Here is a 27,040-nt window from a genome sequence, read left to right on the forward strand (position 1 = left end):
GAGACCCTGAGTTATGTGGCTGTAGGAAGTCCAATTCTCTCTCTAAGTATTCTGAGAATGCTTGGTTTGCAACAGGAATGATAGAATATCATATAGTTACCCATTAGCTTTATCCCACAATACACACACACAACAGTCTCAGAATAATAATACCAGCCCTTTCACCAACAATATGATTTGGAGTCTATTTTTAAAGTTCCTTTGGTCTTTCTCTCTATGCAGTTATGTGACCAGCTGGATACACATTTAGGTTCTTTAGTTTCATTTTATTTTAACTTTCTTTGGAATGAATTTTTAAATTTAATGTTTTACAGTCATGTAAAATTTGTACATGTGTCCAAAGTTAAATTTATAAAACAATATACTCAAGGAAGTCCTGAATTTCTCTGTCCACTCCACAATATTCTTTACTTATAGGTAATTATTTTTTTAAATTATGACTTATCTTTTCATTTTATGTTTGCTATACAAATCTTTTATATAAATAATATATCACTATGTGCTCTTTTATTTTTAATCTCTTTCTTATAGTATACATATATATTTGGTATTTAGAAATGTTTGCACTTTATTGTAATTGGGAACAAGTGCATTTCATATTTTCCTTTCCAATATAGATATTTTTTTTCTTGTGTAATTGTAGTGGCCAGAACTTTCAGTACAATGTTGAATACAAGTGAGAATGTACATTATTTTCTTGTTCCAAATCTTTTTTAAAATTTTTATTTATTTATTTTTGGCTGTGTTGGATCTTTGTTGCTGTGTGCAGCAACAAAGGTTGTGACAAGGGGGGTCTACTCTTCATTGCAGGGCATGGGCTTCTCATGGCAGTGGCTTCTCTTGTTGCAGATCACGGGCTCTAGGAGCTCAGGCTTCAGTAGTTGTGGCTCACGGGCTCAGTAGTTGTGGCTCGTGGGCTCTAGAGAGCAGGCTAGGTAGTTGTGGTACATGGGCTTAGGTTGCTCTGAGGCATGTGGGATCTTCCCACACCAGGGATAGAATGTGTGTCCCCTGCATTGGCAGGCAGATTCTAAACCGCTGTGCTACCAGGGAAGCCCTGTCTACATCTTCTTTAGTGAACTTTGAGTTTGTGTCTTTCACAAAATTAGCCCATTTCATCTAACTTGTCAAACTTATTTGCATAAAGTTGTTTGTAATATTTCCTTATTATTCTTTTAATGTCTGTCGATTTTGGAGTGATGTTACTGCTCTCACTCCTGATATTAACAATTTTCTCCTCTCTCTTTCTCTTTTAAATCAGTTTGGCTAGAAGGTTGTCAATTTTATTTGTTTTCTCTAAGAAACTACTTTTCATTTAATTGATCTTATGTGTTGTTTTTCTACTATCTATTTCACTGGTTTTCACTCTAATCTCTATTATTTATCTTCCTTTTTATATAGTGGGTTTAATTTATTCCTCGTTTTTTTCAGTTCCTTAAGGTGGGAGCTGTAATTTTATTGAAACCTTTATTACTTTCTAGTAAAGGCATTTATTACTATACATTTCCCTCTAATCCCTGTTTGGCTGCAACTCACAAATTTTGAGGTATTTTTTCATTGTCATACAATTAAAATACTTCTTAACTTCTCTTTTGATTTCTTCTTTTACCCATAGGTTATTTAGATAGTTTCTGTTATATAGTTTCTGTGTTTTATTTTTCATATAGCTCCACTGTTGTTTGAGAAAATACTTTGAGTACTTTTAAATTTATTGAGACTAGTTTAATAGCTCAGAATATGATTTATACAATCTGGTTTTTGTTCCCTTTTCCTGCCATCTTTTGGACTGATTATTTTTTATAATTCTATTTAATCTTTTTGTTGATTTCTCACCCATAATTCTTTGTTTTCTTTTCTTTCTTTTTATTTTGGAGATTGATTTAGAGTTTGTAGTACACATCTTTAAATTACAACTGTTTACCTTCAAGTGACTTTAAACATTTAAAGTATACTATAAGAAACTTACATAGATCTCCATTTCTTTAGAGTCAGTCATTGGAGTTTCATTAGTTTCCTTTGGTGGTGTCATGTTTCCTGGATTTCTCATGATCCTTATCATCTTGCATTTGTGTCTGTGCATTTGAAGAAGCAGGTACCTCCTACAGGCTTTACAGACTAGCTTTGGCAGGCAATGTCCTTCACCAGTCAGCCCCTCCAGAGATTCTGGGTAGGCTGTCTGGTGGTGTCTGTGGGTGGCTGGAGTCCATGGGTGGGCAGGTCTAGTGCTTGGGTCAGCAGGTGAGCCAGCCTGGTGCTTGGGTCCATGGGGACCAGCCTGGTACCTAGTTCCTCAGGGGCAGGCCTGAAACCTGGGTTCCCTAAAATGGGCCTGGTGCTTGAGTCTGAGGGAATGGGTCTGGGACCTGGGTCTTTGTGAGTGCAGCTGGATCCTGGGTTCACAGGGGTCAGTGAGGTGCTGGGGACCACTTGGTTGGGCCCCAGGGTCTTGGTCTGTGACAGTTGGTCTGGTACTAGCACAGGCTAGGAACCTGGTTTCACTGGAGTTGACCTGAAAGCTGGTGCCATGGGGGCTGGCCAGGCACTAGGACAAGCCTGGAGCTTAGGGTTGTTGGAGTCAGCCTATAACCTGGGGTTTGGCCTGGAGGCTGAGGCTGCGGGGCTGGCCTGCTATTGTGGGTTGGGGATCAGGGTCTGTGGGACCCTGTCTGGAGTCAGGGTCTAGCCTGGCACTGGAGTGGGCTGGGGACTGGTGTTCATGGGAGCCATCTAGGGCTGCAGGAGTGGGCCTGGTGCTGGGACAGGCTGGCTCTGGCATCCATCGTGAAGTTGGGTGTTTACTTCACTCTCTTTCTCCCATGGGGATGGTGCCTCTCTGCTGCACTGGGCTGCCTGGGAAAGGGATGATGGGGGTAATGTGAATCTATCTTTCCTACTCTCCTCAATGCATCTTTTCTTATTTCTGTGCTTCATCCAGGTGCTGTAATCCTGGAATCCTTAGCTCTTGTGAAGGTATTTTCACATGTGGATAGTTGTTCAAACTGGTATTTTCTTTTGGGAAGGAGAGCTAGAAATTCCTATGCCACCATTTTACTGATGTCACTCCCAAAGTCTCTCAACTCTTCTTTCAAAAGATATTTTTACTCATTATAGAATTCTAGGTTGAAAGGTTTCTTCTCTCAGTTATATTGCTCCATTGTTATGATGTGCATTGTTTCTGACAAGACTCTCTTCCTCTGTATATAATGTGCCATTTTTCTTTGACCACTTTTAATATTTCATCTTTATCACTAGTTTAAGCAATTGATCATGGTGTCCCTTGCTGTAGTTTTCTTAATGTTTTATGTTCTTGGGGGTTCTTTGAGGTTCTCTGACCTGTGAGTTTCAGTTTATATCAAATGTGGACAGTCTTTTGGCCACAATTTCTTAAAAAAATTATTTCTTCCCTTTATGCCACTTTGGGACTTGAATTACACATATATTCCATACACATATAGGTCACTTGAAATTGTCCTAGAGCTCACTGATGATGTATTTATTTGTTTATTAATAAAAAAATATTTTTCTCTATGCATTCTATTTTGGATTGTTTCTATTGCTGTTTTCCAGATCACTAATCTTTTCTTCTTCAAAGTCTAAACTACTCTTATATTTATCCAGTATTCTATCTATCTATCTATCTATCTATCTATGTATCACCTATCTATCTTTATATCTTCTGTGTCTTCTGTGTCTCTACTTAATATGTTCCATATTTCTTCTAGCTTCTTGAACATAGGGAATACAGTTATAATTTATGTTGTGCTGGAAAATATTTGGCTTTTTGGCCAAAAAAAATAACACAGCCTTGATTTGTCACATCTAAAAATTTCTATGCTTTATATTATCCCACTCTGGCTAATTTCAAGCTACCAACATGTGATCACTGAATGTAGAGTTGAGAACAGATGCACAATAGGAGCACACTATTTCATAGTATCTGTTCATAACATACAAATACAATAACCTTAACCTCAGAAGCATAGATCATACTAAAATATAGTAAAATAATTAGCAAGTAATGAGTTTTTGTATTTGTTACCTTTGCTTTAAATATAAATTATTTAACTGTTATGTCTATATAATTTTAAATGATGGTAGTTCCAAATAATTGAGAATAATTGAAAAATTGGCTCTCCTGAGCCACTATGACCTGACTTCAGTACACCACTGGATAATAATGCTCTTAATATCTTTATTTACTAATTCTATTTGTGTCATTGCTGGGTCAATTTGCTTGAATTTTTCTCTCACTGTGGGTCAGACCTTCTTCTTTCTTTTGATGGCTGGTAATTTTGATTGGATGGCAGGCATTGTAAATTTTACCTTGTTGGGTACTGGATATTTTTGAACTATTATAAATACTATTGCCTCTTGTTCAGTGACACCATTTAACTTCTTGGAAACAGTTTCATCCTTTATGCCTGATTTTAAGTTTTTTTGTTTATTTGCTTTTGTTTTTGGTGGGACAGAGCAGCATTTAGCATAGGGTTAGTTTTTCCCTGATGCTGTGGCAAAAGTCTTTTGAGTACTCCACACAATGCCCTGTGTTAAATTCTGCACTCTGACTGGTGGGAAGAGAAACTCCAAGAGCCCCAAGAACTGTTTCGTCTAATGCTTTTAGGTGTCTATTTCCCTGCCTGCGTAGTTTTCTTATATGAATGGATTGATTAGTATTCATATGAAAACTCAAGGAGGACCCTTTACAGATCTCTCTCTCTCTCTCTCTCAGCCTCCCCCCACTCCTGTCTAGTATTCCGCCCTGTGAACTCCAGCTGCCTTGGCCTCCCTAGATTTCCACCTCTACCCAACTCCACGAGGACTCTGAGATCTTCCTGAGTATTCCCCACATGCCCTGTGGCCTGGATACTGTCTTTGGGCAGTACACTGGGACAATAGTAGGGCTACTATTTGTTCCCTCTTTTTCAGAGATTGGTGCCCTTCACTGCCAGATGTCTGATGTCTTGATAACCATTGTTTTATATATTTTGCCTCTTTCTTTCTTTTTACTTGTTCATATGAGATGGTAAATTTGGCCTCTTATTCCATCTAGGCTGGTATTGAAGATTCTAAACTCTTCATATTTTAGTTTAAAAATTCCATTCTTTTAATTTTCTGTTTATCTTAATGCATTATCTATTTATCTATTCATTTGTCCCTTCTAATTTAGTCATAATTACTGAGATTATATATTATTTTATTTATATTCTTTTCAGAGTTCTGTATTCTCTTTTCTAAGGATTCTCGTTACGATGTATGTGTTCTTCCAACACTTCCTTCATTTTCTTAATTGATTTTTAGCTCATTTTGAAATATTAGGTTACAATTTTTTATCTGTTTTGTACACATAACCTTTTGGATTGCTTTTGTTGTCTAAAAGGATGTTATTCTCCTCTTTATTTCTTTTTAAAAATGGGTTTTGATCATGATCCTTGTTTGGGTCTCATTTTAAGCAAAATGAATTTTTCTGTGTTTCCTGAAGATGGTGGAATGGGCCAAGATAACTTTTCAAATTTCATGATTCAAGAGCTTCATCTTCTGTTGTTTTCACAAAGTGATTGATAAATAGACTTATACTTTCTGAGATTGTTTTCCCCTACCCCCGTTCCCCTTTTGCTACTGTTTCTCTGTCATGCTGTATTTGAATAGACTTAGGAATTTCTCCTTACTATTGGGATTTGTCCTGGATAAGTATTTAGTCTGTTAATTTCAAGATTCACATAGCTTAGACTGATCTACGTTCTTCATACTTTACCGTGTACTCCTGTACTCACCCTGAACATTGAACCTCTCCCAGTTCAGCTACTGACCTTAAATTGGCCCATTGCCCATTGCCCTTTTGGAGTTCTCATATTCTCAGGAGCTCAAGACACCTTGCAATTTTCCTCTGTGTAGATACTGATGCCATGCAGGCTTTGTAGTTGTTGCTGATTCTCTCTCTCTCTCTCTTATTTTTTATTTTGTGGTTTGTGGTAATTCCTGTCATCTAGTTTTGTGGTGAATTTATCCATGGGCACATTTTTAGCTACGTGCATTAGGCAGAATAATATTCACCTCCCCTCAAGGTGTCTCCATCCTAATCCCTGGAACCTGTGAATCTGTTACTTTACTTGGTAAAATGTGCTTTACAGATGTAATGAAGTTAAGGATCCTGAGATAGGGAGGTTGGTTATACTTTATTATCTGAGTGGGCCCAGTGTAATCATAAAGGTTATAAGTGAAAGAAGGAGGTAGAAGAGCCAGAGAAGAAAATGTTGCTGGAAGCAAAGTTTTAGAGCGATGTGACATAAGAAAGACTTGACTGCTGGCTTTGATGTTGGAGAGAGGGGATTGTCCCGGGTAGAAAGGAAAGGAAGACTTGAGTCCTTGAAACTTGCCTAATCCAAATTATTCTACTAGACTGGTGTATTATCTTCATGTGGCTACTGCAAAAAATTATCACAAACTTAGTGGTTTAAAAAAATAGAAATTTATTCTCTTACGTTTATGCAGGCTAGATGTCTGAAATCCAGATGTTGGGAGGGTTGTGCCCCTTCTGAAGCTCTAGGGAAGAATCATTCCTTGCCTCTTCCAGTTTCTGATGACTCCAGACGTTCCTTGGCTTGTGGCTGCATAACTCCAATTTCTGCCTCTCTCTTGGCCTTTTTTCCTCTGTGTCTGTGTCTTCTCCTCTTCTCTCTCTTATAAGGACACCTGTCATTGGATTTAGGGCCCATCTGGATAATCTAGGATGATCTCTGCTTGAGATCATTAACTTAGTTATATTTGCAAAGATCCTTTTCCCAAATAAATTTACATTCACAAGTTCCATAGTTTAGAATGTGGAAATTAAAAAACGTATATATATATATATATATATATATATATAATTTTATTTATTTACTTATTTTTAAAATAGACTTTATTTTTTAGGGTAGTTTTGAGTTCACAGCAAAATTGAACAGATACAGACATTTCCCATATACGCCCTGTCCCCACATACACATAGCCTCCCCTTTTATCAACATCCCCCACCAGAGTGACACATTTGTTACAGCTGATGAACCTATGTTGACACATCTTTATCACCTAAAGTCCATGGTTTACATTAGAGTTCATCCTTGGTGTTATACATTATATGAATTTGGACTAATTTATAATGATGCAGGCACCATTACAGTGATACAGAATAGTTTAATTGCCAAAAATCCTTTGTGCTCCACCTATTCATCCCTTTCTTCCCCCTAATGCCTGGCAACCACTGATCTTTTTATGGTCTCCATAGTTGCACCTTTTCCAGAATGTCATAAAGTTAGAGTCCTATAGTATGTAGCCCTTTCAGGTTGACTTCTCTCAGTGATACACATTTCTGTCTCTTTCATGTCTTTTCATGGCTTGATAGTCCATTTCTTTTTTAGTACTAAATAACATCTCATTGTGTGGATGTACCACAGTTTATTTATCCATTCACTTACCAAAGGACATCTTGATTGCTTCCAAGTTTTGGCAGTTATGAATAAAGTGCTATAAACATCTGTGTACAGGTTTTTTTTTGTGGACATGAGTTTTCAATTCTTTTGGATAAATATCAAGGAGTGTGATTGCTGGATTGTATGATAAGAGATTTTTAGTTTTATAAAAAAACAACCAAATGACCAAGCTGTCTTCCACAGTGGCTGTACCATTTAGCATTCCTCCCAGCAATGAATGAGAGTTCTTGTTGCTCTACATTCTCCTCGTCATTTAGTGCAATCTGGTTATAATAATTTATTAGTTCCAGGAGGGGTTTTTTTTTTTTGCTGATTCTTTTCGATTTTTTACATAGATGTTTATATCATCTGTGAACAAAGATAGTTTTCTTTCTTCTTCCCTTATGTGTTCCTTTTATTTTTTTTTCTTCATCTTATTGCATTAGCCAGGGCTCCAGTATGATGTTGAAAGGCACTGGTGAAAGGGGACATCATTGCTTTGCTCCTGATCTTAGTGGTAAAACTTAAAGTTTCTCACCATTAAGTATGATGTTAGCTGTAAGTTTTTTGCAGGTATTCTTTATCAAGTTGAGGAAGTTCCCTTCTGTTCCTAGGTTAGTGACACATCTTTTGGGGGGGGTCACAAAAACTGAACACAATTGTCTAAAATAGTTGTCTGGAAGAAGGAAATCCCTCTTGTCAGACAGTAATTCTTCTACTCTGTAAGAACATCAGTTATTTGAAGTCCAGTTTTTTTATGGTTATTACTAAAGATGATGAACTTGGGCCTTTATTTGTATAATTGCTTTTATAGGTTACTTGTATAACACATGTGTTTTGATTAATTAATTAACAAAGTCCTTTATCCCACCTTGGTATCAGTGTAAGAAAAATCAGTATAAACTAACTATACTATTCCTCTTGAGTTGAGGGGAAAGATTTGAAATCTAGAGGTCTTTGAATAAAATATTATAACTCTCCACTTTCTGTACAACTATGTGGTCCATAAAAATAATTTGGAGTCACTTTAAAAGTAAAAAAATCTGGTATGAGGCTGAAACTCTCTAATCCCTGGCATCCGGGATCAGAATAGGAAAATATACCACCTAGAATTTCCCTTAGATGACTGCAATTATGCTGCTTCAAGAGGAAGAAGAGAGTAAGAAAAAACAATGAAAATCTTTCTAAGTTTTGGCGTCTTCTTATAGTTTCATTGCTAGCTAATCTTTTGGTTACCAAATCCAAATTTTATGCTATACATAGTTAACATCTTTGTGACAGTTCATTACTAAAATAACTTTAAAAGGGGTTAGACTAACTCTTTAGAAAATGAACTTCTCTTGGAAATTATGCTGTTTTGTGCACAGTTACAATAGATTATTAATGGAGCTTGTTGGAAGTAGACTAGACTCTGTGTAGACCTTCTTTAGATATGAGTAATATAGAGTCAGGGATATAACACTAGATTGTACCATCCTGTGGTTTTTATTTTATGTTGATAACTTTGTTAAATAAACAACACATAATTTGATTTTATTTGTCCTTATAATTTAAAAAAAAATCTCCGAGCAAAGATGAAATGAAACATGAATCTGGCTGTTTTTCAGAAGCAAGGACTAAATTGCTTTTAAAATGCCTATTATTCTGTGAGAACAAATGGATTTAATTTCTGGTAGCCACATTTCTTTATTGGTCTGCCATCTGAGGCGCAGAGCCTCTGTGTGGTTTAGTCTCCTGGGTGCTTCTCTGAGCACTCGGAAACGTCCTTCTCAAACAGCTGCTTGGTCTTAATGCTCTAACGTAGAGTCCTCCTTTCTGCCTAATGGCTCCTCTGCTTTTCAGCTTGGAGTCTACAAAGTCCAGTCTTTTTCTCATGCACATTTTCAAGTCACCAAACGAAAGATCATCATATCCCAAAGGACTAAAAAAAAAAAAAAAGGAGTAAAATGAAGATTGAAAAAAATGGAATTTGGGAGCAAGAAATATATTAAAAGATTGTTCCATTATTTAAAAGTAGGCGAGGCAGTGTTAACATTTGTTGAGGATAATACAGACCTGCCTAACTCTTATTTTCCTCATTCTTCTCTTTTAAAGAAAACAATTAACACATTGAAAGATAGAATAAACAAAGACTGAGATGAATGAGTGAAAGCAAAAGGGCATCTGACTGCTTTAAATATATTCAAATCTTTAGACCAAGAGGAAGTAAATCATGAACCTGGAAAAGTATGCATATAAGTGCTACTAATGATCTTTGAGGAAAAAAAAAAAAGGCAAAGCAGAGCATTGCCGATCACTTCAGGGAGGCAAACAGTTTAACTTCTATAATGGAAAAGATAAACATCAGAAATTACAAATGGGAGACTTTTAAGTTGACTCACACAGTTTTCTATGCTGGTTCTGTCCATGACCATGTTCAAGACTTGGCAGGTAAGTGGTGCCCTAACCTCATGCCAGCTCCCAGAATTCTTGAACCTCAGTCCAATATCAGAGTCTCTTGGCTTCCATTTGCCATTGAGAGGAGACAGGACTGCAAACAAATAGCTTTAGGAACTTAGAAAAGTATGCTATTTTCACTGGGAACCAGTAGAAATGCACTAGCAGCAAGTCATACCAAAGCAACTTCTTTTACTTTCTGAGGGTTTACTTGTGTTGAAAGTATCGTATTTCACCAAGATACCAGGAATTGTGGAATTGGAGAGCTGGTAGGGATCTCAGAGATCACTTAGTTTAAATTACTCCTTTGTAGGTGAAAAAGGAAGACCAGAAAGAATGACTATATTGCCTAATGTCACACAGTAAGTTTATGGCAGATAGAGCTTGGAATAAACTCAAGTTTCCTAGTCTGAGTTCTTTGTAGAACATCAGGTTCTTCTCATGATATCTTTGTTGACAAGAAGTAAGGACTGAATGAAGCATAGTTAGGTGGATTTATAGTTGGTACAATAGCCACACTCCAAAAATGTTTCAGAGATTTGTGTCATTTGAAGAGAAATCTGTAATGGTATACTTCAGGTTTCTGGCTCTGTCACTGTCACTTTTAATATTTTAATAATTGAATTGGAGATGAAGGCACAGAAAACCTCTTACTAAATTTTCAGATGACAAAGCTGGGAGGAATAGCTAATACACTGGATGATAGAATCAAGATTCATAAGGCTTTTGACAGGCTGGAACAATAAGCTGAAAGTAATAAGATGAACTTTAGTAGAAGTAGGAGAAAAGTACTACAATTAATTTAAAAAAATCAACTGCTTCTATTCAACATGGGGTGGTTTGTAGTTTTAGCTGAATGTAAGTACAGTGTAGGCCAACAGTGTCATTTGGCTGCCAAAAGAATGTACTGCAATCTCACGCACTCTTAGAAGCATTCTTGTGTTCTGATCAAGGGAGGTGGTTGTTCCCTTCATGGACCACATGTGGAAGACGAACTGAACTTCAGCACCACATTTTATTTTATTTTATTTTATTTTATTTTATTTTATTTTATTTTATTATTTTATTTTATTTTATTTTATTTTATTTTATTTTATTTTTTTATTATTTTATTTTATTTTATTATTTTATTTAACATCTTTATTGGAGTATAATTGCTTTACAATGGTGTGGTAGTTTCTGCTGTATCACAAAGTGCATCAGCTATACGTATACATATATCTCCATATCCCCTCCCTTTTGAACCTCCCTCCCATACTCCCTATCCCACCCCTCTAGGTGGACAAAAAGCACTTAGCTGATCTCCCTGTGCTATGCAGCTGCTTCCCACTAGCTATCTATTTTACATTTGGTAGTGTATATAAGTCCATGCCACTCTCTCACTTTGTCCCAGCTTACCCTTCCCCCTCCCCATGTCCTCAAGTCCATTCTCTGCATCTGCATCTGCATCTTTATTCCTGTCCTGCTCCTAGGTTCTTCAGAACCATTTTTTTTCTTTTTTTTTTAAGATTCTATATATATGGGCTTCCCTGGTGGCGCAGTGGTTGAGAGTCCGCCTGCCGATGCAGGGGACACAGGTTCATGCCCCGGTCCAGGAAGATCCCACATGCCGTGGAGTGGCTGGGCCCATGAGCCATGGCCACTGAGCCTGCACGTCCAGAGCCTGTGCTCCACAACAGGAGAGGCCCGTGTACCGCAAAAAAAAAAAAAAAAAAAAAAAAAAAAAAATTCTATATATGTGTGTTAGCATACAGTACTTGTTTTTCTCTTTCTGACTTACTTCACTCTGTATGACACACTCTAGGTCCATCTACCTCACTACAAGTAACTCAATTTCGTTTCTTTTTATGGCTGAGTAATATTCCATTGTATACATGTGCCACATCTTCTTTATCCATTCATCTGTCGACGGACACTTAGGTTGCTTCCATGTCCTGGCTATTGTAAATAGTGCTGCAATGAACATTGGGATACATGGCTCTTTTTGAATTATGGTTTTCTCAGGGTATATACCCAGTAGTGGATTGCTGGGTCGTATGATAGTTCTATTTTTAGTTTTTTGAGAAATCTCCATACTGTTCTCTATAGTGGCTATATCAATTTACATTCCCACCAACAGTAGCACCACATTTTAACAAAAATATTGACAACTGTAGGGCTTTAGAGGAGAGTGACAGGTTTATGAAGAGTCTGTTGTGAAGAAAACTAGATATATTTATTCTGAAAAGGAAAAGACAGATAATTTGTTAATGATAGCTATCTTTAAAATTGTTCATTTTTTAATGTTCAATTTATCATTCATTCAATAAAGTTTTATTCAGAACCCTCTACTAAGTGCCAGGGATACAGAGGTAAATATGATAAGATCTCTGCTCTTAAGAACCGCACAGTCTAACACTGTGTTTCTAAAAGCAGGATTGTTGGACAACCTGGGTATCTGTCAAACAGTGTAGCATACTAGGCTTCACATCAGATCCACTGAATCAGCCTATGGGGTGAGGTCTGGAAAGCTACATTTTATAGGATCACACATATTAGCAACATAATTGGATAAACGTTGTGAAGTTTTGTCTAATGTGCTTAGGAAGCATATGGGAAGGAGAATCAGAGTCTGTTTGATAATCTGCCATGTATTAATAGTATAGGGAACACAGATAGTTCTGGATGTTGTAGAGGGCAGAATTAGCACAAGTGAGGAGTAGATATTAAATGGGATCAGTTTTCAACTCAGAACAGTGAAGAACTTTCTAACAATAAGGGGTTTCAGTAACAGAATAGGTTTCCTATTGAACAGCGCACCTCTTATCTTGGAGATGATCAAAAAGAGTCTTGACAAGCAACTGTCCTGGGATTTGGGGAAGAATGTTCATGCCTCCCATTCTACGACCCATGTTAGCACAAAGAGGGACATTTCTGCCAATGCTTCTATCCCCTTTCTCTCAACTTGCTCACTTCACCTCATGGGAGAGACTAGTCTGTTTTGTTAGAGTCTGGGGTATTTTTGAGGCCATGCTTTGCTAGGGGCAGGTCATCATATAAAGCTTTTTTAAAGAGGCTGGTGATTACTGTATGAGTCAGACATGCAGGCTTTTTATCCAGATGGGTGTGGGTCTCCAGGGTCTACTCTGTGGGACCCCATGGCACAAATGGGTAGGCACCAAGGTATATACTGAAGACGGAAAATAGGGGCCCCATTTAGCATCTGGTATAAACTGTATTCTCCAGCACAGTTATTAGGACACCTGCTTTGAGGATCACTGAATGCTTTCCAGGCCACTAAGAAGCTGATATTTGGATCTGTGTTTGGTTAAAAGTTCCATTATCAGACAGAGTTCTGAGGTGGAGAGCAGGCCCATGTTCTGAGTGGCCCATGAATCCATACATATTTGTTTTTCATTGAGTGATGTAAGGAAACTAGCAGTTGGGCTCTCTTGGTACTCAGACATCTAGTCTCTAGAGGTGGAAGGTTGGACTAAAGGACTCCGTTAACCTTTCAGAGTCTTAATGGAGCCTGGACGCTTTAAGTCCCCGTTCGTTTACAGAATCTGGCTGATATTATTTGAACAATTTGTCCTTAAATCTGGTGATCAGTATTACCCATCTGTCACATGGTTGGATCTCCTATTTCCTGTGGCTTTAGGAATCCTCAGAAAGATGGCGTGGTCTCTCATATAATTTAGGCTGTGCCCTTCATTTATGTAAACACATTGTGGTGCATGTGTGGTGTGCAGCCCAGCTCCTTCCCTGAGGACTGAAGCACTCATTCCTCAAGTTGCTGAGAGTTGGGAACTTACGGCTTGTAGTGGAGTCCCTCACCAGAGACTGTCCTCTGATGAATGTCTCCTCACCCAAGGTGATGCTTCCTTCCTGGAGGCAACCCACATGGTCGATACAGAGGTATAAAGGCCCACCCTTTGCCCCAATTTGAGATCACTCTGTAGAGCCATCCCAGTTCCAAATCTCCCCATGGGATCAGCTGAGGATTTTTTTAAAGCCTATTTATGTATGTATGTATGTATGTCATGCTATGCTGGCATGTGGGATCTTAGTTCCCCGACCAGGGTTTGCAGCCGTGCCCCCTACATTGGGAGCACGGAGTCTTAACCACTGGACCACCAGAGAAGTCCCAGGATCAGCTGAGGATTTTGTTATGACTTACCACAAACCAATTTTTCTATCTGTTCAATGTTGCTTTCATCTGTTTCCATAGGTACAGTCCCAAGAGGACTCCACAGCAAAGGTCCTGCATATGACTTGCTGTCTCAGAAGTCTTCTTCATCCTAGAGAACCCAAACTGCAACATGAATACTTGCTGTCTTAATTTAGGTATCAAGCAAGTGCTAAGTGTACAGAATATGGCAGTGAGGAAAGAGCCTACAATTCAGTAGTTTATCTATTCCAGTTACTGTGCTTCCCTGATCTAGGCTATGACTTGGTTAAAATATATTGATGCCTTCACAGGTCAACCTTGCTGCTGATATTCACAGGGTCCTGCTGCTGCACCTCTCTTAACCCCTGTACTTTTGGGCATGTCTCCTCACTGCCTATGGCTGTGCCACTAGTCACCTTGATGCTACTGGTTTGTCTCTGCCATGCTAGCTATGCTAGACCCTGTTGATAACCTGTTCTCAACCTCCACTTCCCTCGATATGTCTGTTCTTTTCATGGCTGTCTGATTGAAGCTTATCTCCATCTTTGCCCATATTTGTTCTCTGAATCTTTTGCTTGTGAGGAAACCTGTTCCCCTTCTTGTGTCTTTCTCCTTTATGGGGGTCTTTCACTAGTGGTAAAAGCTTTTATTTTCATCATCCAGCCCTCTGTGGAGGTCATTTTCTTGTCAGAAATGCAGACGCCTTTGAGTGATTGATTTCTTTTGTATATTTGTTTTCATGTACTTCTCTTCTGCCTTGGATATATAGACATCCCAGGGGGCTGGTTAGGGTTAGATGGAGAGTGTTTTAAGGATAACCTCATATTGTACCCAGAATAACAGTTCCCTTTTCTACACTCAGGCCCTGATACTAAGTCTCTCCCTCCCGAGACTCCTCCCTACTTATGGTAACTTTTCCTTCAGTGGCCTGCTTGTTGCTGTTTGGAGCATAGCTTCCCTTGGGACCTCCCCAATCTATCAGAAATGTCTGTATTTGTCTAGACCTCAATTATGAACACAGTTCAAGTTCTTTCCCATGGGGGTCCTAGGCCCATACCAGTAAAAGGATGCAGCTAGATTCTTATCTAAGTGTCCACAAACATTCCGTGACAGTTACCCTTAATAGCCTGGTGCACATAGATGACCTCTGGACAGGAGGGCGCCTAGTTCCACATGCTAGCATATCTGAATCTCAGCCAGAATGCATCGCTATATGCAACTTTGGGATCCCATGAAGTGACAATGTGTGATAGGAAGAGAACTGAACCTGGAGTCAGGAGATCTGGAATCTTGTTAGTGCCACAGACTCATTGCTTTTTAGCTCTTTGAGTCTCAGTTTCCACAATCAAAAATGAAGGAGTTAGACTAGATCATGTCTAATAACTCTTTCAGTTCTATCACTTTATGATTTTTTTTCTGGCCACTTGTGTCATCTTTCCACTCTTTATTACCATGACTTTAATTGGCTCTGGCATGAACTCTCTGAGGGATGACATTTTCAAAACAGTTTGCTGCTGGAATGCAGATGATACTTTTCCAGGGTTGACACATATGCATTTCTTTGTGTGACCTCTGAAACCCAGCACAGAATTTTCCATCACAGTCTGCCTGGGATTGATCACATGCTTCAGGAGAGGCCCATCCAGGATAGCTCCTTTGTAACAGATTTTTGGATAGAAATCATTAGGTTCACCTTGTGCCCAGATAATATTGAAGGCTGGAAGGAAATCAGCTGGTTGGAGATTTTTTAAAATGTATTTACTCCCCTAATACGAAATCCTTGAATTCAGCATACAACAAAAAGCAAAGAGTAATAATGAGTGCATTAACAAGAAATTCAACAATTAGAATGTCTGTAAACCAGTTCTACGGGATCAAATGCTGTCAGTACATAATGTGAATGTTTTAACATAGGGTGTAAAGCCCAAAGATAGAATCACAAGGCTAAAAAGAACTGTATGAAGATATCTACGTTTCCTTTTCTGAAGTGTAGATGAGCCTCAGTGAAGCCATCTTCAGTGAAAAATTATCAGTGTTACACCTAATCAAAAACCAACAGAGAATCTACAACCCTCAGGAAGAAGCACTTTCTCTTTCTCTTCATAGTAATTCAGTGTCTAGAAAGCCTTCCTGTCACCACTGTCTCCATTCAGGGGAGGTATTAGGCAGGTAACTAGTACAGAGACACTTACAAAGTCAGCCTTCTTCTCCAGTCTCTGTCATCCATGGTCTTACCAATTCTTTCTTTAAAATGCCACCCTAATCTGTTCTCTATCTTTGTCACACCTAACCTGCTTTGGTTTAGGCCCTCATCATTTCTAATCTGGATTACTGTAATTGTCTCTTCATTCAGTAAACTCCAGTTCCATGACAAAAGTAGAAACATGGGACCCAATGCAAGATTGATATTCCCAGCCACTATAAAATTTCACATTCTCCTGTAAGCATGGGAGGTAAGATTGACCAGCAGTGGTCTGGCAGGCATGTATAAGGGAATTGGAGAGGGATGGAAATATTTGTACAATGTTGGGCACATCTGTACCAAAGACTTGAAGAAAGATACCTTGGTACCATGAATGATATAGTTTCTGTATTCCTGGGCACTTGTATGGACTTAAGGGCAGGTGTGAAGTTACCTGGGTTCTGATCAGAGGTTATGACTCATCCTGTTTTTTTCCTACACTAGCCACGTGGTACTGCTTCCTTTTCCTATCTATATTTCAGGATTTTGTTTTGGCCCTGGGATTGAGCTCACACAGTCCTGCCATACTTTTCTACATTAGATGCATTAGCTTAGTTTTTCTACCACTTCAGTCTCATACTCCTTTAGTCCATCCTTTACATTACTGCTAAAGTCACTTTTTTCTAAAATGCAAATATTTTCATGTATTCTCCCACTTAGCATCCTTCATTGGTTCCCCACTGTCTTCAAGGTCCCATCCAATCTTCTTGTTGGAATAAATATGGCCTTTTATTATCTAGCTCTTGCTTACCTCTCCTGCTTTCCCTTCATTATGCCTTCTTGCCCTTGTGCATGCTCTCATCTCAGTCTTGTATACCTGTTCACCTCTTGGGACTTGGCTGATTCCAGCTCATCCCAAGAGTCTCCGGTACTGGAAAGTCATTTCTAATCTCCCTTCGTACTCTTAATTATGCTGATCTCAGTGAGGTTCCATTCTTTACTCCTGTGAGTTCCCACAGAATCCTGAACTTGTTTCTATCATAATATTCATCACACAGTATTACAATTATTTGTTTCTTGTTTATCCCTGGCCTGGTTGGAAGCTTCTTGAGGCCTAGATCTTTGTTTCATTTTTATATCTCCTGCTGTAGCAGGAGATTGGCCCATAGTGGATGATCAGTAAGTGTGGGTTGGATAAATGAGGTTGAAGACCTTCCTAAGAGAGTTATCTACAGGAGGTTTTTTTTTTTTTTTTTTTTTTAACGAGTACAAGGTTTAACTAGACAACCTCTAAAGTTCTTTCTAGCTCTTAGATACATGATTTTATGCTATATAGGGAACCTTGAGATAAAATTCTCAGAAAGTAGCTGCTTCTACATAACACACATTTTTCTTGTTAGGGTATTTAATTAGGTGATTTTGATCTTTTACGTGGTTCAGTTCACAGCATGAATCCTCTTTTCAAAAGGTTCTTCTAATTCAGTCATTTAACTGACAAATAATTTTCATTATCTTTGTTCAAACAATTTGATTAGATGTATTACTCAGTGATTTTATTCTGTATCTCTAAGATCCTATCAATGTACCTGCAGTGTCAAAGAGTTTGATAGGGAACAGGAATTAGGTGTGGGTTGAAAAGACATAGGCAGACATAGTCCTAAGAGTAAACCAGATCTAAGGATCAAGGTTCAAGAGCCAGAATTCAGATGAGCAGTCTGACAGTGTCACAGACATGTTGTCACAACCTGGCAGTGGAATAAACCTGGGCAGAGGAACAGAAATCAAGAGAGCACAGAACCCTCAATATAGAGCAAGACAGGACCAATAGCCTAAAGTCTTAGCAGGTAGAGATAGAGGAAGAGAGATAGAGGAAGAGCTGGGAAAGGGTCAGGGACAAGAAGGAAGACCAAAGCAAGAGTGAAAACAGATTCAAAGAACAAAACCTTGACTCTGAGGTAGAATCTGACCTGGTCAGAAGATTCTTGATGCTCTTAGTATAGCAGAAATTAACATCAGCTTTGCTGGAAGTAATCTGAGGTTAGCAAACAGGAGCAGAAATTGACTATTGGAGTCCTGGGGCATTTCTTATGGTACTTTTACTTGTTTTATAGTCTCTTATAAGCATATCTACTGTCTCTTGTTACACAGTGAGCTCCTTGAGAACGAGGACCATGGTTTTCTCTCTATTACACTGAGTGTAGTACTTTGCATATACCTGGTGCTCAGTAGTATGTAATGAATTAAGTTACAGGAGTTAGGAATTACATTATTAATGCTCCCTGGAGAATACTGAGTGGCTCTAGTGATTCCCAGAATGTTCATTTAAGCCATCTGTAGATTCAGTTGTTTTTAATGCCAGTCACTGCTTTTTTTTTTCTGGGTAATTGAATATTTAAGATCTGTCTGTGTGACCCTGGAAAATAAGTAATGCTCTTAGGAGATGTACTGAGATCTCTAATGAGTCAAAAAAAAAAGGGTAAGTTTTCTTGGGATAAGATCCCTGTCAGAGTGCCTCCCTATTGAGTGAGAATATCAGATTGTTTGCTCATAAAAGGATCAACAGCTGACACCAGTGGAATAAGTTTAAGATTCAAATTTATCTCAGTGTCTCATAATTAAAAAAGAATCATGTTGAAAACTCTGTAAAATTTAGAAATTCAATATGGTGAATCGGTTTCTGCTTTCTTGATAAAGTATCCTTTTGCTTTTAGGACTATACACCTCTGCAGCCAGAATGATATTCTAGAAGGAACAGCCATTTAGAAACACTGAGCTTTCAGAATCTTATGTAATACACACTTATGATACAATATCAAATTTAACCCCGACAAATGAGTCCTGGAGCCTCATAAGGAATGGCTCACATCTTCTGATTTTTTTCTGAATCTATTTCTATACCAACTGGAGTCAAAACATCCTTCTACTTGCTTGGCCTTCCTAATTGTTTTCAGCTTTTTTTTCCTCCTTGCTAAATGATGAAAATAATCCTACTTTATAGTTTTCCAAGGTCAATATGGTGGCCCTATATAGAGAGTGAATTGAGATTAAGAATTCAGTTTTAATTCTGGGAGCTTGACACAAAATTGGTTTAATTTAATCTATTTGATTTTAGTTCTTTAATTTCCTCATAAAGGAAATTTAATTTTCACCTGCTGGATTTTGCTGATTACCCTTTGCCCTGTCTTGTGCTAGGCAAAATTCCAAGTAGATTTGGAGTCCAAAGTGTTAGCTTGGAGTCTCAGTTTCACCATTCATTAGCTATGTGAGTGTGGGTGATCACCAGAGGCTTAGTATTCTCACTTGTAAAATAAGAATAAAAACCTCTTGCCCTGGGTGGATTAGATGAAAGACTGTATGTCAAGATATTTTGACAGCACCATGATCATTACCTAAATTTTTGCTTTATTTATTTATGAATGAAAACTCTCAGGAAGTTAGTTCCTCTACTGTCTTAACTTTTAACCTGGAATCCTTAAGGCAAAACTCAATCAATGCTAACCAAAGACAAATAGAAAATAAAAATCATCATCACCATCACCACCCTTAACATCACAGTACAAGATATACAGGGATAAAAAACCATATCAGGCTAAGAGAAATGCCCTCTACTGCTTGGAAGAACAAATAAGCCAGCAGTGCTTTTTGCTATGCAGAATCACTTCAGTAGAAAACTACCTACTTTGGTATGATTTGAGGGGTAGTAAAAGCATTTCTGTCCTAAAATAGAATCCTGCTAATGACCTACAGTAGAAAGTGAAAAAAACATGGGAAACTGGGCTAGTTTCACATATTCTGTGAGACTTCCAATTGTCTTAGGGATCTGTGGGGTCTGGGGACAATGTCAGAGGTGAGACATAGGGTTTCAGTGATCAGCAGCATTTTAAAAATGGGGTTTCAAATTTATATTCTCTGGGGTTTTTTTTTGTTTTTGTTTTTTTTGCATCTACATGGAGGAGGTGAAAGATGTAGGGGAACGCTACAAGAAGATAACAGAACTTTAGGAACTATGACCCCAAAACTTTCTTCTCTACATGTTCCATTGATTAGTGATTGATTGTGGGTGGGTAATATGATATGATGGACAGTAACCTGGCCTGGGGTCAAGAGATCTGGGTTCCAGGCTTGTCTTTACTATTAAAAAATTTTGTTTTGCCTTTTAGTCCTTCATAACTCTGAGGCTCAGTTTCCATTCTTTTGAAGTAAAGGTGTTGAATAAATATCCTCTTAGTTTCTTCCTTTGGAAAACATTATTGAGCTCTTTAAAAAAATTAATTTATTTATTTTTGGCTGAGTTGGGTCTTCATTGCTGCGCGTGAACTTTCTCTAGTTGCTGCGAGCACAGGCTACTCTTCACTGCGGTGCGCAGGCTTCTCATTGCAGTGGCTTCTCTTGTTGCAGAGCACGGGCTCTAGGCACGTGGGCTTCAGTAGTTGTGGCATGCAGGCCCAGTAGTTGTGGCACTCGGGCTCTAGAGTGCAGGCTCAGTAGTTGTGGCACATGGGCTTAGTTGCTCCACGGCATGTGGAATCTCTCGGGACCAGGGATCGAACCCGTGTCCCCTGCATTGGCAGGCGGATTCTCAACCACTGTGCCACCAGGGAAGCCCCCGTTATTGAGCTCTTGTTTCTTGTTTAGTACTATGACACAAAATAAATAAGACACAGGCCCTACCCTCAAAGAGCTTACAGACTAATAGGGCAGATAGAAGGGTAGACAAATATGTGTAGTAAAGGAATACTAATATTAAGCTAGATGTCTGTCTAGGTCTCTTCTAATTCTAATGTTTTATTATTTTTAAACTGTCTTATAAAATACCAAGGGTTAATTATTGGCAATTACCAGCACAACTTTACTTTCTTGTAATTTTGTCAGGGATTCTGTTGTCCAGTGACCTTCCTATTCACTGAAAATCATTTTTGACAATACGTCACTGCCTGTTTCAGATATTTTTACGTAATGCAATGAACTTCCTAACTTAAAAAAGGATGGGGCTTCCCTGGTGGCGCAGTGGTTGAGAGTCCGCTTGCCGATGCAGGGGACACGGGTTCGTGCCCCGGTCCGGGAAGATCCCACGTGCCGCGGAGCGGCTAGGCCCGTGAGCCACGGCCGCTGAGTCTACGCATCCTGAGCCTGTGCTCTGCAACGGGAGAGGCCACAACAGTGAGAGGCCCGCGTACCGCAAAAAAAAAAAAAAAAAAAAAAAGGGATTATTTTAATGTACTTGACCCATATTATTCATACCATTATATGTCACCCCAGATTCACCAGGATACAACAATAAAAATAACAATAACAATTATTGCTAATGCCACTATTAATTATTCATGTTAGTGTCATCCACTAAAGTCATTCCAGAATTTCCCGGGTAGATTTAGGCAGTTTCTCTTCCATACTACCATCTCCTTACCTATCTTCCTCTTCCTTCTTTCCTTCCTTCCTTCTATGCTCACAGTGTTACTACAATTCTTTATTATCTTATCTCCTCCACTAAAATATAAACTCCTCCAGGGTGCACGCCTCTTACCTATGTGAATACCCTGGCACATAGCACAGTCTCTGGGCACAGTGTAGATATTCAATGCACGTTAGTTAAATGAAAGAATGAATTTGATTATCTTAACTATCGCTCTTTAGACAATGCAGTGTTTTAAATCATAATTTCTTATTGGATATCCAGCCACATTCTGCCTTTAGGTACTTAGGCATTATTCCATTTGAGGACTTATGGACATTATACATCTGTTTACGTTTAAAGAAAGAGACTTCAGTTGAATGTCATTTTGCAGACTTTCAGACTGGCTTCTTCTTTCTTTGTTTAAAGGGTTTCTTTCTCTTTTTCAAAGAACACGCTGTCTCCATAACCTGAACCATCCACCCCCAATTCTCCTCTCCCCCACCCTCATGCCTACTTTTGCTGGCACACGTATGATGCAGCACCATTTTGGGGCAGAATTTTATAAAGAGGAGGGGCACTGGATCCATTCAGGTGGTGGAGAGGTGAAAGAACAGCTCATGTGTTTCTTTGTTTTCTGTCATTTGTTTCTCTCCTCATTAAGGCCTGTAAAGACAGCCTGTGTGAAAGAATCTGAAGGCTCAGTATGACACCATGGGATACCCAAGTGGTAGTGGAGTGGGGGGAGGGGTTGGATGTGAAGATGTGAGGAAAGAATTTGGATCCTGAACCAGCTTCAGCTCAGTTGCCAACTGATCAAATGTCCCTTTGGTTCCCTGAACTTATCCATGAAATTTGTATCTTGGAAAAACTGCATTTGAACTTGGCAGGACACAAGTTTTATGTTTATCAGAGTCGAGTTTTAAGTGTTTTGTGTTCTCTCTCCCCAAGTGCTCCATGTGTTCTGAATAATCCTACCTTCTCCCCAATCCACAGTAGCGAAGAAATGCTGCTCAGGGTATGGAAAGATCAAAAAATGTTAGCTTCAGAACTTGTCTAAGTTTTTTTCCATTGGCCAGGGGCAGTGCCAGATTCCCCATCCATTTTGGCCATGGACAAGCCAGTAACATCCACATTAATCTAGATTATGTTGACTTCATCCTGTTCTGACAACATATAATATTATGTGTCTTGTTTAACCACACAACAGAAGGACACTTCTCACTGAGTCATTCACTCAACATATTCCAACTGTGGAACATTTGATCATGCTTTTAATATTTATGTGGTGCCATGAATGTACATGACAGGGAAATCACACTTGGAGAAAAAAAAAAGGTTGTGCTCTCAGGAGACTAGTGTGGAGGAATGTACTCTTTCAAGCAAGCAGAAAAGTTTGAGATCAACTCAGAAGAGTGAGCAGGCATATTTAAAATTCACCTTAGTGCAAGGTGTCATTGAGATTCATCTGATCATGCAAAAAATATTTATTAACTATCTACCTTTGTGGGCACTGTGCTAGGAGTTGGGGCATAAACTCTATGCCCTCACAGAGCTTAAGAAAAATATTGAACAAGTGACTATGAGTGTGAAGAGGGTCATAAAATAGATTATATAGAGACAGCATATGCGATATACAGAAGTATAAAACAAGAAGAGCTAACCTTCATCATGAGGTTGACACCTTTTTGGAAGTGATATTTATTTAAAAAATTCTAAGTGTTTATTGCCATGAATTTTCTCAAAGTGAACAGATGGGTGTAACTACCCAGATGAAGAAGTAAAGCATCACTAGAACTCAAGAATCCCCCGTAATGTCCTCTCCCAGCCACAACCTCCAATACCCAAAGGGAACCGGAATCCTATCACCAAATATTATTTTTCCTAATTTTTGGAGTTTTTATAAATGAATTTCTACAACATGTACTCTTTTGTGGTAGCTTCTTTCACTCAATGACAGTCATTCATAGCTGTTGCATGTGGCTGTAGTTCCCTGATTATCACTGTCATATGGTATTACATTGTATAAATACATAAGAATTTATCCATTCTACTTTTTTTTTTAATTTTAATTTTTTTGGCCATGCCATACAGCATGTGGGATCTTAGTTGCCCAACCAGGGATCGAACCCGTGCCCCTTGCATTGGAAATGCAGAGTCTTAACCACTGGACTGCCAGGGAAGTCCCTATCCATTCTACTTTTTTTTTTTTTTTTTTTTTTTTTTTTGCGGTATGTGGGCCTCTCATTGTTGTGGCCTCTCCCGTTGCGAAGCACAGGCTCCGGACGCGCAGGCTCAGCAGCCGTGGCTCACGGGCCCAGCCGCTCCGCGGCATGTGGGGTATTCCCAGACCGGGGCACGAACCCGTGTCCCCTGCATCAGCAGGCGGACTCTCAACCACTGTGCCACCAGGGAAGCCCTCCATTCTACTTTTGATGGACATTTGGATCTTTCCCAGTTTTTGGTCACCATTGCTGCTGAGAACATTCTTTTATGTTTGGTGTGCATCTAGTTGCATTTCTTTTTTCTTTTTTACTGAAGTACAGTTGTTTATAATGTTGTGTTAATTACTACTGTACAGAAAAGTGGTTCAGTTATACATATATATACATTCTTTTCTTAAAATACTTTTCCATTATGGTTTATCATAGGATATTGAATGTAGTTCCCTGTGCTATACAGTAGGTCCTTGTTGTTTATCCGTTCTATATATAAAAGCTTAATCTGCTAACCCCAACCTCCCACTTCATCCCTATCCCAACCCCCTCCCCCTTGGCAACCACCAGTCTGTTCTCTATGTCCATGAGTCTGTTTCTGTTTTGTAGATAGGTTCACTTGTTTGTTCATATTTCAGATTCCACTTATAAATGATATCATATGGTATTTATCTTTCCCTTTCTGACTTATTTCACTTTGTATGATAATCTCTAGTTGCATGCATGTTGCTGCGAATGGCATTTTTTCGTTCATTTTTATGGTTGAGTAGTATTCCATTGTATATATGTACCACATCTTCTTTATCCATTCATCTGTTGATGGACATTTAGGTTGTTTCCATGTCTTGTCTATTGTGAATAGTGCTGCTATGAAATAGCGGTGCATGTATCTTTTTGAATTATAGTTTTGTCTGGATATTTGCCCAGGAGTGGGATTGCTTGATCATATTGGTAATTCTATTTTTAGTTTTCTGAGGAACCTCCATACTGTTTTCCACAGTGGCTGCACCAACTTACATTCCTACCAACAGTGTAGGAGGGTTCTCTTTTCTCTGCATCCTCTCCAGCATTTGTTATTTGTAGACTTTTTTTTTTTTAAGAAACTGTTTATTTTCCATCAACCTATTTCCATTTTAAGAGTGTGGAAGAATAGCTTAAGATGACTCACTAGTTGCTCCTACCCGTTCAGTGGCCTGAGCAGTGGGAGCTGCAGACCAGTCTTCAGTGGCAGGCTGAGCACTCCAGTCTTCAGTGGGGAACGGCTGAATAGGCACAGAGGGCACCTGCACACATTCAGACCAGTCTGCCACCTCAGGTTGAGCAGCAGTGAACTCAGGATCTGGAACAGACCATTCACTGTGAAATTCCTCCTTGGTCACAGCTTCCTTGGCTGTCACCTGCTCTTCCTTTTCAATCTCTTCAGGATCTCTGTAGAAGTAGAGATCAGCCATGACCTCCCATGGTTGTTCACGGAAGATGGTGCCACACATGCACAGAACATCCTTGGCGAGCATTCACCAAATCAGACCCACTGACTGGGCTCCCTTCTTGTTGCACGGGATGGCAATGTCTACATAATACAGAGGAGAGTCTGTGTTACACAAAGCAGTAGTAGGCAGGTTAACGTAAGAGGCCTCTGTGAAAGGCTGGTGGTCAGCTCTGGGATCAGTAACCACCAGAAGTCTTGGCTCCCTGAAGGCTGCCTGGATCTGCTCAGTGAAGGTTCCAGGAGTGAAGTGGCTCGGAATAGGAGTGGCTCCGGTGGCAGCAGCAAACTTCAGCACAGCGTGCTGGCCAGTATTCCTGGAGGATATGACACTGACATCAGCTGGGTTTTCAATGGCAATAATGGGACAAGCTGCCAACAGAAGCTTCTCCCAGGTTCTCTTCAGGTTTAGGATGTAGATGCCCTCACTTTTCCTTTTGTAGATGTACTATTCCATTTGGAAGTCAAGGTTGCTGCCACCTAAGTGGGTTCCTGCTGCAAGGAATCTGAAGACATCCTCCTCCTTCATTTGCAGGACATCAAGGGCTCCAGACATTGTGGCAGTTTCCCTTTAAATTATGATGGGAGGGCTAGAGCTTCAAGATGGCAGAAGAGTAAGATGTGGAGATCAACTTCCTTTTCAGAAATACATCAGAAATACATCTCTATGTGGAACAACCCCTACAGAACATCTACTGAACACTGGCAGAAGACCTCAGACCTCCCAAAAGGCAAGAAACTCCCCCACGTACCTGGGTAGGGCAAAAGAAAAAAGAAAAAACAGAGACAAAAGAATGGGGATGGGACCTGCACCAGTGGGAGGGAGCTGTGAAGGAAGAAGTTTCCAGACACTAGGAAGCCCCTTCTCGGGCAGAGACTGTGGGTGGCAGAGGGGGGAAGCTTCAGAGCCACGGAGGGAAACACAGCAACAGGGGTGCAGAGGGCAAAGCAGAGAGAGTCCAGGGAGGATCGGTGCCTGCAAGCTCTCACCAGCCTGAGAGGCTTGTCTGCTCAAATGCCGGGACAGGTGGGAGATGGGAGCTGAGGCTCCGGCTTTGGAGGTCAGATCCCAGGGAGAGGACTGGGGTTGGCTGCGTGAACACAGCCTGATGGGGGCTAGTGTGCCACAGGTAGCTGGGAGTGTGTCCAGGAAAAGGTCTGGAGCTGCCGAAGAGGCGAGAGACTTTTTCTTGCCTCTTTGTTTTGGGGTGTGCGAGGAGAGGGGATTAAGAGCACCGCTTAAAGGAGCTCCAGAGACGGATGCGAGCTGCGGCTATCAGCGTGGACACTAGAGACGGGCATGAGACTCTAAGGCTGCTGCTGCCGCCACCAAGAAGCCTGTGTGCGAGCACAGGTCACTATCCACACCTCCTCTCCTGGAACCTGTGCAGCCGCCACTGCCAGGGTCCCGTGATCCAGGGACAACTTCCCTGGAAGAGCGCACGGCGAGCCTCAGGCTGGTGCAACGTCACGCCGGCCTCTGCTGCCACAGGCTTGCCCTGCATTCCGAACCCCTCCCTCCCCCACAGCCTGAGTGAACCAGAGCCCCGAATCAGCTGCTCCTTTAACCGCATGCTGTCTGAGCGGTAACAGATGCCCTCAGGTGACCTACACAGAGGCGGGGCCAAATCCAAAGCTGAACCCTGGGAGCTGTGCGAACAAAGAAGAGAAAGGGAAATCTCTCTGTGCAGCCGCAGGAGCAACGGATTAAATCTCCACAATCAACTTGATGT

At 39.8% G+C, this 27,040-nt stretch overlaps 1 pseudogene across 1 annotated transcript; it reads right to left on the reverse strand.

Annotated features, from left to right (window-relative positions):
- Positions 1–24,975: 24,975 nt before the first annotated feature.
- On the reverse strand, positions 24,976–25,863 carry LOC308612231 (small ribosomal subunit protein uS2-like; annotated as a pseudogene). Its single transcript has one exon. The product of its transcript is annotated as a small ribosomal subunit protein uS2-like (transcript).
- Positions 25,864–27,040: the final 1,177 nt, after the last annotated feature.

This window comes from Mesoplodon bidens (genome assembly GCF_964165515.1).
Source record: "Mesoplodon bidens genome assembly, chromosome: 2".
Lineage (NCBI taxonomy): Eukaryota > Metazoa > Chordata > Mammalia > Artiodactyla > Ziphiidae > Mesoplodon > Mesoplodon bidens.